The following is a 9,435-nucleotide window of genomic DNA, read 5'->3' as shown; positions in this document are numbered from 1 at the left end:
AAGGGGGAAAAAATTAAGCAGTAAAGTCAACATTTACTATACGCTAACTATATTTCTGTGTTTTTTATTTTTGGGTTTTTTTTTTGGTTTAAGAAGAAAAATAATACACTCTTTTCATCATGTTCATTATGTTTGGAGGTAGTATATTTAAGCAGAATAGACAGACTGGGTGATAGTAGTAAGAATCTTATGACACCATTAATAAACGAGAATTTCAAGCCAACCAAGAGATGGGGGAAAAAATCTTTCTGCTCCCTGCACTACTGACAAAATGGCACCTCTTCCATTTCTTGACATTTCCAAAGACACATTAGAAGAAAACAGTACAAGGCAGAAAAAATGCCAAACCCAGGATCTAGGCAACTGCTCCAGCAAAAGCCATCACAAAACCAAATCAAGAGTGGCAAAAGCAGCAATGTGAGTTGTAGATGGCACTGTACCTTCTTCCTCTCTTCTGGCCTCTAAATGAGCCATCTGTAGGACATTAGTCCACTTGGAGGCTCACATTCATCCAGGTTCCTTACATTTCCATTAATGCTCACCTAACAATGAATAGATTTCTCCAGATGAACCTTACAAGACCTGCGTTCATGAGGCAGAGAGTGTATAAAGCAATTTTTACAGCCTGTATCCCTGATAAGTCCCATTTTGGTTTCTACAGGACTGGTCTGTGGTGTGGCAACCCTATGCTACATCTCTAAGGTTTCTCTAAAGTCTCATTTTTCATCCAAGCAAGTTGTTATGATCTCAGCTACAGCTTGCGAAGAGGTCAGCATCCAGCTCATTTCTCTTAAGTGGCCAACAAGACGTTCTGCAACCTGCACAGCCAGAAAATCCCTCTCCACTCTGCTTCAGAAACACTGTACAACTTGACACGTTTTGAAGAACCTCCAAAACAAAACAAAACAAAACAAAAAAGTATTCAGAGTTTAACATGCTTTGGGACAGTTTTGCATGTGCAAGGACAGCAGGGAGTAATGGAATACTCAAAATTTGAGAAAATCATTGGGAATAGAACAGTTCATATTTTATCATATGACACTGCAGCTTTCAAAATTGTAAACTGTAGGAACAGAATTTACATTTAGAGATGAAAAGCAAATCTAAACAAGTTTTTGATGAATTCTGCACAATGAGGAGTGTTGCAGAGCTCATGCTGGTGGAAACAGAAAGGGAAGAAAAGCCAGTCCCTGAAATTGGGAGTGGGACTGGGGAAATCCATTCCTCTCTGCTCCATGGATTGTTTGTGCAAACGGTAGGCGTAGTTGAACTCTAGTCTCAAACACAGAGAACAGGAGATTAATACTCTCTGCTTCTGTCCTGCCTAATGAGATTGTAAGATATCTCATTAATTGTTTGTCCCAGACATAGCACAGCTGAGACCAGACTTCCGTTGGGGCCTCTCTACTTTATGATGCAATTAATGCACATAACCTCTTGCCGTTTATAGTTCTTGAACCCTCATGTGTAATGTGTGCTAGGATGACAACTTTTTGTCATCAGTATGGTCTCACTGGTAGCAGGTCTGCTTTCACTTTGCATCTTGTACATCTAACTGTTCTGCGTTATAACCACCACAAGCTCCTAAGCGCTAGATCTGATGGAAAACAAGAGTATCCTTCTGCAGATGGCCAGAAAAAAGCATGAACACAAGTCAGATACCCACAGGCATACAATGGGCCAATTCTGCCTTATTTTACTTACCAACAAAAGTTAGTTGGAAAGAATGGTAAAACTTGACTTCAACAATACCAACTTCTCACTCTGATGTCGGTGAAATTCTTTGTTAGGACAAGGAGGGTTTTAATGAGTCATTCTATCCCACCTAAACTTTTCCAAAACCATTTCTATGTCTCTATTGAAAAGATTTCTGACCACAACTATTTCATCATTAGAAAAATTGCTATGTTGTGCCAGAGAGTTTTCAGTCTGAGCATTTATTTATTTAATCTGTGTACCCCTCTGAGCTAACATCCTCTTTGCATTTAGTAGACAGTAGCAGGGCATGCTAAATAAAGGCTGTGTTCTGCTGAAACTGCAAGATGAAACACAAGAGCCCTCCTAACTTCAGGGAGTTTTGCAGAAAGAAAATAGGAAGTGAAACAACTTTAAAAAATGCACACTTTTGTAATGCATTACAGCTTTCATTGCTTTTGCCAAAACTTCACTTTTAAGAAGAACCATCTGTGGATTTGATTTCTATGTTTCTCAGCCATAAGTCAATGGAGGACTCAATTTTAAGGCACAAGATCTATAACATACAGTGTGAATCATCTCTTGTCTGCATATAAGATAGAATATATAGATAACATGCTTAGTGAAAGCTTTATCACCAAGGAAACATATCCTTAAGCATAGAATCTAGCACCTTTACATTTACAAGTCACTTTAAAAAAAGTGCCAGCAGTAAATAAGTCCATACTTGTATCTAGAAATATGTGGTAGCTATCACCCATGCCTACTGTAAGAATTACTCATTGCCTAGGAGTGGCAGTGGGCAAAGCCCATTTGTAAAAGTTCAGAGCTTCTGGAGATTTGGAGTCTGATCTACCAAAAGTTAATTGTTTCAGAGAGATAATAATTTTTTGGTAATTATGTCCAACCAATTCACAAGTAACCCATCAGAAAATACATTTTATCTAGTGCCACTTGCTATTTCCTAAAGGTCATGGAATCTCTTTTCCTCACCTCTAACGGCTCACCTTTCCTGGGTGTACTATGGGGAAGCATAATTCCAGCAGAGTGGAAATTCAGTCAGCAAATGAGGCATCGACATAAATATTCATGGAGGAAAAAAAACTTTTGAAAAAATGTTGAGAAAAGAGAGTAGGTAAATCACAGAATTCTCAAGAGACCACTAAGATATGCACTGACAATTTACAGGGATTTGCTTAAAATTTTGTCTACAGAAGTATTATCGTACATATCGACTCACCAGATTTAGGGCATCTCTTGAACACTGGGCACTTGACAGAGGACTGAACACTTGCCCAGATGGCATGTGGCACTCATTTGTCATATCCTTGATTTACAGACTGGGAATTAGTAAGGGAAATTAGTCTGTATATTACTCAGGGAAATGCTTATCTCCTGGTAAATATGCAACAGTTGCTCAGTTGTTCTAAATACAAATTTGACTCCCTATCTAGGATTATCTCCCTATTTCTTACTTCACAAATTAAGGACCTGATATGAATGCAAGCCATGGGAGAACCACATGAATTCACAGGGACTTTCTGCATGTACAACGTTAATTTTCTGTAGAGAATGTGCACCGGACATCATCCCATGGTATAGTCCCAGTGGAGTTCAGCACAGCTTAGTATGGCAATGACTCTGTTCCAAAAGAAAAAAATACAGAAATATTTTGAAAATTCTTGATTGTGACTTGCTTTGCTTGTGCCTGTGGTCACTGATGTTTTTAATGACCTTGGTAAGAAAATAAGGATTTTGATGCTACGTGCCTTTAGAAAGCCAGCTCCGAAAACACGCAATATATTTAGAGTATTTGGGTCCCTGTGGTTAATCTTACAGAGATATTCATTCATAGATATCTTTCTTTAATTGAGAATACTCCAAACTCAATTCACATCTGGCTTATAATTGTTTCTACGAGGCTAAATCAGTACAAATAGATGGAGAAATTTGCCAACCCAAGGCTCAAATGACCAGCAGACATAACAAAATCCACTGCCAACAAATCTCTGAGACATAAAATATCAGAATCTAGCACCAAAATTTGACCATTCAGTGAGGAATGAAATACAAAGGATTATTTTAAAGACATTGACCATGAAGAAAAAGAACACCCACTTGTAGGTAATGATGCAAACTTGAACTTTCACACCAAATCTCAGTAAATATTACTGCACTGTAATTGAGTTCATCGGGTTCCACAAGTACACTCATACTTCCTGGATGATTTCCATCGGCGTTATGCAAAGGAAACTATTGTCTACTAGGAGGTTGTCTATGCTAACCCAAAGCACATCCTTTTAAAATGTTTATTTCACACCAGTTTGCAGCTTTTCAACTCTCAGATGCTCTCTAATGTGTGACCAGAGGGCTAGGACATACACACCTTTTATGAGCACAAAATGAGAGGCAATGTTAAGATTTCCTCCTTTTTTCCCTTTTTCTAAAGAAAGCCTTTCATTCAACCCCGATGCCATAAAAGAAGGTGATGTCATAATTTATGATATTAAACCGGTTACTAAAATGTCATTACACAAGTGATGTTTTAATTGATGATGTTAAACTGGTTAGCAGCAAAGTGTCAAGTGTCACTTTCATGACATAAACTGCCAGTTATTATTATATAATATCAATTATTCTTTGGAAAACTGCATTAGATTCGTTATTTCCGAACCAATGTAGTTGAGGCAGGTTCATATTTTTTTAAACACTCTTCATCCAGTTCTCATTATTAGTAGTAAAATATACTTTGGATGCAGTTTAGACTTTCATAACTTTGCCTTTGAAATATAATACCTATCTTTTCCATTTGCCCTTACGGCTGCCCTAAGATCAACTGCAAGCGAAAAAGAAAGCAATGAGATAAATTTTATAGCCTTAACTGAATTTGCCTTGTTCTCTAATCTTACAGAAACCAAACTTTTTTGCTGAAGGTAGACAAAAATAACAAAACATAATTTTAACAGTAAGTTAAATATAGAATTTGGATATGCTGACAGGATGTTGGTTACTACAAGCCCTGCTTTGACGCTCCATCTCCTAAAGCTTTAGTGTCCAGCTGCTCTCCAAATTCCACTAAATCTTATTCAGGCACAGAACCAAAAAAGCATATTAGTATCTGAAATGTGTGTAGCCAAATCTTAAAAACTTAATCCCTTTTAGGGGTACTTACAAGGAAAAGCAACAAGTTTAGTTCTTGTATACTCTCCGGGTCCAATAGGGCTAGATTGATTCACTGCTGAAGCTGATCTTATCTAGTAAGTTTATAATATTTCCTTATGTCAGAACTACATTTTGTTACTTGCTGTCAGTGACACATCTCCAGCTAACTGTCAAAGCTGTTCAGAGATGCCCCGATAACAAATTAGTTGCAACATTACAGGATGAGATTTTTACAGGCATCTCCCAGCTGCAATTGCATCTATTTTATATGAGGATATGCTCACGGTAACAAAAAAAGCATCATGCAGAACTATCTCTTGGTCAAGACTGTCAGAGGATTCAGGGAAACAGTAAAGACTGCAAAGGCAGTAGATTTGCATAAGCAACCAGCAGCAGGTCCAAACAGACCTTTCATCTCAAAGAACGAGTGCAGTCTCAGACAGTACTAAGGGCAGAGTACTTTTCTGAAAGCAAAACACAATGAATCAAACCACATTTGGCCCTAGCAATAAAGTGACGAGCCCTGGAGTTTGGATCAGCCACGCTACCATGTTTATAAAGTCCATGAGAAGGGTAACTTGCAACAGCAGACATACTTGGTTTAGAGCAGCAAGTAGCTCTAGTATAGGCAACAAACAGGTCACACTATAATTCTCTTGAATTACTTTGCACTCACACCAGTGATGTTTTACACTGAGACCTGGGTGTGGAGGTGGCTAAAAGGACCACACTCCACTCTGTTACTTACTCTTACTAACTTGGACCAGATCTGTTGGCACATTTCAGGGAGAGGTCTGGGAAGACTGATCAAAGGAGCTGTGGAAGATCCCAGGGAGAAACTGCAAAGAGGCAAAGGAGAAACACGCTAAGAAACACTCAGAAACACACATGTGATTTTCATTAGGCTTAATGGAGATGCTGGAAACTAATCTGCAGGGCAAGGCTTTGCAAACCTACCTCATGATTTCATCCATGCAAAAAGAATCTGTTGTCTTCCTTTACGTTTCTTGTTCTCTATGTGGTTTTGCACGTTATGTATTTTGGTATTATCCCACTTTCCCCACCTTCCTAAAAATCTTAGTGATGATTACAGAGCTGAACTGTCTGAGCAAGAAAAAAAAAAAAGAAAAAAAGAAGGAAGAAAAAGGAAAGAGAGAGACTTAGTATTGATTATCCACACGTAGCAGGTATTTTATTATCCACATCTCTCTAGATAGCATTCTACCTGGCAGATCTGGGGATATAGAAATTCCATGAGATAGCAGATCTTTAGTGCAGGTGATCAAACAGTGCCAGAACCGTGTTAATAGTTACTATCATGTCTTCTCTATTCTCATTGGAATCAGTAAGTATCTTTTTTTTTTTCTTACAATTTTTTAAAATATACTTTCAAGCCAGAGAGAGCAGGCATACAAGCAATGCTTCACATCAGTCTAATTTACACAACAAGTCAGATAAAATCTAAGCTTTAAGTGTGCACACTTGTCGACGTGACAGAATGTTGAAATCCTGTGAGACAGATGCCTCTTACGACAAAGATGAGGACAAAAATTCTTTCACATCCTCCGTAGGCTGAAGCTGCCTATCCACATAGTGGCTGCTCTAGGGAAACACAGCCGTAATGCACAGCAATGCTGATCAATCTGTAACACGGCTCCAGCTTACAAATGCAGTTTTCCTTCTAACATTTAATCGTAGCTGAAAGAAGGAATCCAGACACTGGTGGTTTTTTTAAAAGTTATATTATAATTTATAATTGGTTGTTAATTAATGTCAGATCACAGTGGAATTCCTATGGAATTGTTTAGTGGATTCTCTGTAATTACCAGTTATAATTATAAATCTCACTGGAATAAATAACACAGGAATTCCAATAAATGATGATGACCTTGGAAGGCTTTTTGACTAATAAAATCTCCAGGTGTCCTGTGTTCATCTGAAGGAATTTTAGAACAGTATTCTCCACCTGGAGCAGGGTGCGTTTTCCATGATACAAGATTCCCCTTCATGCATTATGCAAATAAATAAATAAATAATAATTTTTGGTATTCTCTACTGATGTGCCTGTAAAAAGCCATGAAACTCTCAGGTTGTCACAGTCTGAGCTGTGCTTACCTATTTGCTTGAGGATGAGGTGACTGGAGCTGTACATGCTCACTGTTAATTAAATGTACCCATGGCAGTTTGTCCCACATACTTCTGCATACATCTGTGCCTCCCTACACACCTATGGGTGGAGAACTACAGCTAAAGAAGCTTTACACTAGTAGTACCCCAACACCAAAAGCTGCCATGAGGAAGCCCCTGCTCCTTAACACTAACATCTCCTCTGCTCCTTGTATTATTTCCCATTCCTCCCACAGTCTCCTTTCTCCATGCCTTGTTCTCTGCAGCCCTGCACTCCTCCCCTTGTCCTGCGCACAGCTGTGGGAATCTGTAAACCTGCCAATTTGCACTTTGTAAAAACTTGTTGCAAATCTGATGGGTTTCCTCTTGTGAGCCAAGAAACCCGGGCTTACAGCATAATTGATACTAACAAACTGACAGAGGAACTATGGTCCTCACCTAAAATAAAAGACAATCACAGTGAATTAAAAGTCGTGTGAGAAAGAACTATGCAGAGGAACACAATAAGAACAAATGTAATCCAGGCTACAGTAGAGTTAAACCAGAGATGAATTTGGCTAAATAAAACATAAGAAACCTATTTCCTGTACTAATTACTCCCCTTCTTAGAGAAGTGTAATGTTGGCATCAGCCTTCATTCTAAATTGCACCGCAAAACCCCAACACTTAACAGTGTTTTAGCATACACATTAGGCAGGCATTTCACAGTTCCCATTTTGCCTAGCTATTGTTTATTTGCTGATGAATTTTCATGGTAGGTTTTTTCAAGAGGAGAGATGCTCCTTGAACAGCAGAACTGCCGAGGACACTCATATCTGGGCTTCAAGAAGAAGAAGTAATCACACCATCCAATATATCTGCCCATTAGCTTTTCATTCCACTTTCCAAAAGCACTCTTTTAGTAAAGGCAAGCCAACATCATCAACAGGGCAACTACCCGGCACAGACCAGGCTTTCCATGTAGCGCATAAGTTACAGGCTCAAGCACTCAGGCAGAAGAAGAGAGAGTTTCTACTCATCCATTTCGTCAGCAAGAGAACAAAAACTGCAGTACATTAGCAAGAGACTTTCATATGGACACTGGAATTAATCAGACTCCAGTTTGCCTTCCCTTAAATCACAGGGTCATGCTTAAGTGGGGAGAAGAATTTGCAGTTGTGGGGCTGCATTCCTAATTCTGCCAGAGACAGAGAAGTCCCAATGTTTTGGCTTGCTGATTATTACAATCACCAACAGACACACATACATATTCAGAGAAAGTGTTCAAACTCCCACATTTGTATTCATTTTACTTTGATTTGCCTGGAATCATAAAAGGAATGTGTAAACGAGGAGAGCCTGTTGCTGAAATGAAGTTGAATTTTTTCCCCACAGAAACTTGGGTTCTTGACAGCTTTTTGTTGGGCAGGACATTAGCCTTTTGTAATTTATTGCTTTTAGATTAAATCTGGGGAAACTCAATATTGCAGTTGAATGATTAGAGCAATACCCCTCGGAGTAATAAATTTTCTTTGGTGCTGTGCATCTCCCGATCACGTTTCCCTTCTAATTACATTTACATAAATGATATTCTGCAAAATTAAATTAACATTCAAACCGTTACACTGGCAAGGAGAGACAAAAATTAGTTAGAAACTTACAACCCTAAAAAAACGAAATGACACCTCGCTCTTTCTATGAGTGAATAACAGCTATCTCCCAAAGTGCCTCGTACACAACTGATTATTCTAGTTGGTTAATCACCGAGATAGGCATTCTGCTCCCCCTTTCGGAAGTTTATAGCGCACAGTCTTGCTTTCCACAGGGTCTCATTAAATGGAAGCAATTGGTGATGATCCAAATTTGGTCAGTTAAGTGCTTTGCTCAGGCCTAGCTGTGATTTCCACTGTTCTGGCCACAGCTCCTCCTCCGAGCTTCCCTGGCTTGGCTCTTGCACACCGTTCCTTGAGCACGGAACCAAAGGTGCTTGGGGGGACCCCATGAGATTGGGCTCAGTGCTGTGTTAGCACCTTCCTGCCCAAGATGAGGAACAATATACCGTCTCTTTGTGCCCACGGTGCCATGCTGACCAGCAGCGCCATGCTTTGCTGGGCTCTTTGCCGCCTGATGCATGGACTACAGAGCAAGCTTTGCGCTGCCAACAGAATGTATCACTGATCCAATGAGAAAAAAAGAGTGCCAGCCTACCTCTGGCTCTTCAGGTTTCCAAGACCTGACGTTTAAAGTAATTGTGATAGGTAGTGTTCATTTGCCTAAAATCACCAATCTTCTGACTATTCAATCTGTTGCTCTGTGTGAAGAACGGCAGATTTTGCAGAAAGAAACTGCTTCCCAACACCTGCTTGGAAAAGCACTATTTGTGTTGTCCAGTAAAGGATTTGCCGCTTCAGTTACCCACCCATTGTAAAGACAGAACACATTCCCTTTCCAGTCCTTTTTCTTCTTGTGCTG

The 9,435-nt window shown here is 39.4% G+C and overlaps 1 long non-coding RNA gene across 7 annotated transcripts in view; it reads right to left on the bottom strand.

Moving 5' to 3' along the window:
• LOC104909502 overlaps positions 1–9,435 on the bottom strand; it is a 157,067-nt gene that overhangs the window by 81,682 nt on the left and 65,950 nt on the right. For 6 of the 7 annotated variants that reach the window (XR_002111551.1, XR_002111543.2, XR_002111545.2 and 3 more), the window contains 2 exons: positions 5,815–5,957; positions 5,606–5,696 (listed from right to left, as the gene is read on the bottom strand). This is a non-coding gene — a long non-coding RNA (uncharacterized LOC104909502). Of the gene's footprint in view, positions 1–5,605; positions 5,697–5,814; positions 5,962–9,435 lie in introns of all 7 variants that reach the window. The other variant, XR_002111547.2, reaches the window with a different exon arrangement.

This window comes from Meleagris gallopavo, chromosome 2, assembly GCF_000146605.3.
Source record: "Meleagris gallopavo isolate NT-WF06-2002-E0010 breed Aviagen turkey brand Nicholas breeding stock chromosome 2, Turkey_5.1, whole genome shotgun sequence".
NCBI classification, from domain to species: Eukaryota; Metazoa; Chordata; class Aves; order Galliformes; family Phasianidae; genus Meleagris; species Meleagris gallopavo.
The sequence above is the reverse complement of the archived record's forward strand: the minus strand, read 5'-3'. Positions and strand labels throughout refer to the sequence as shown.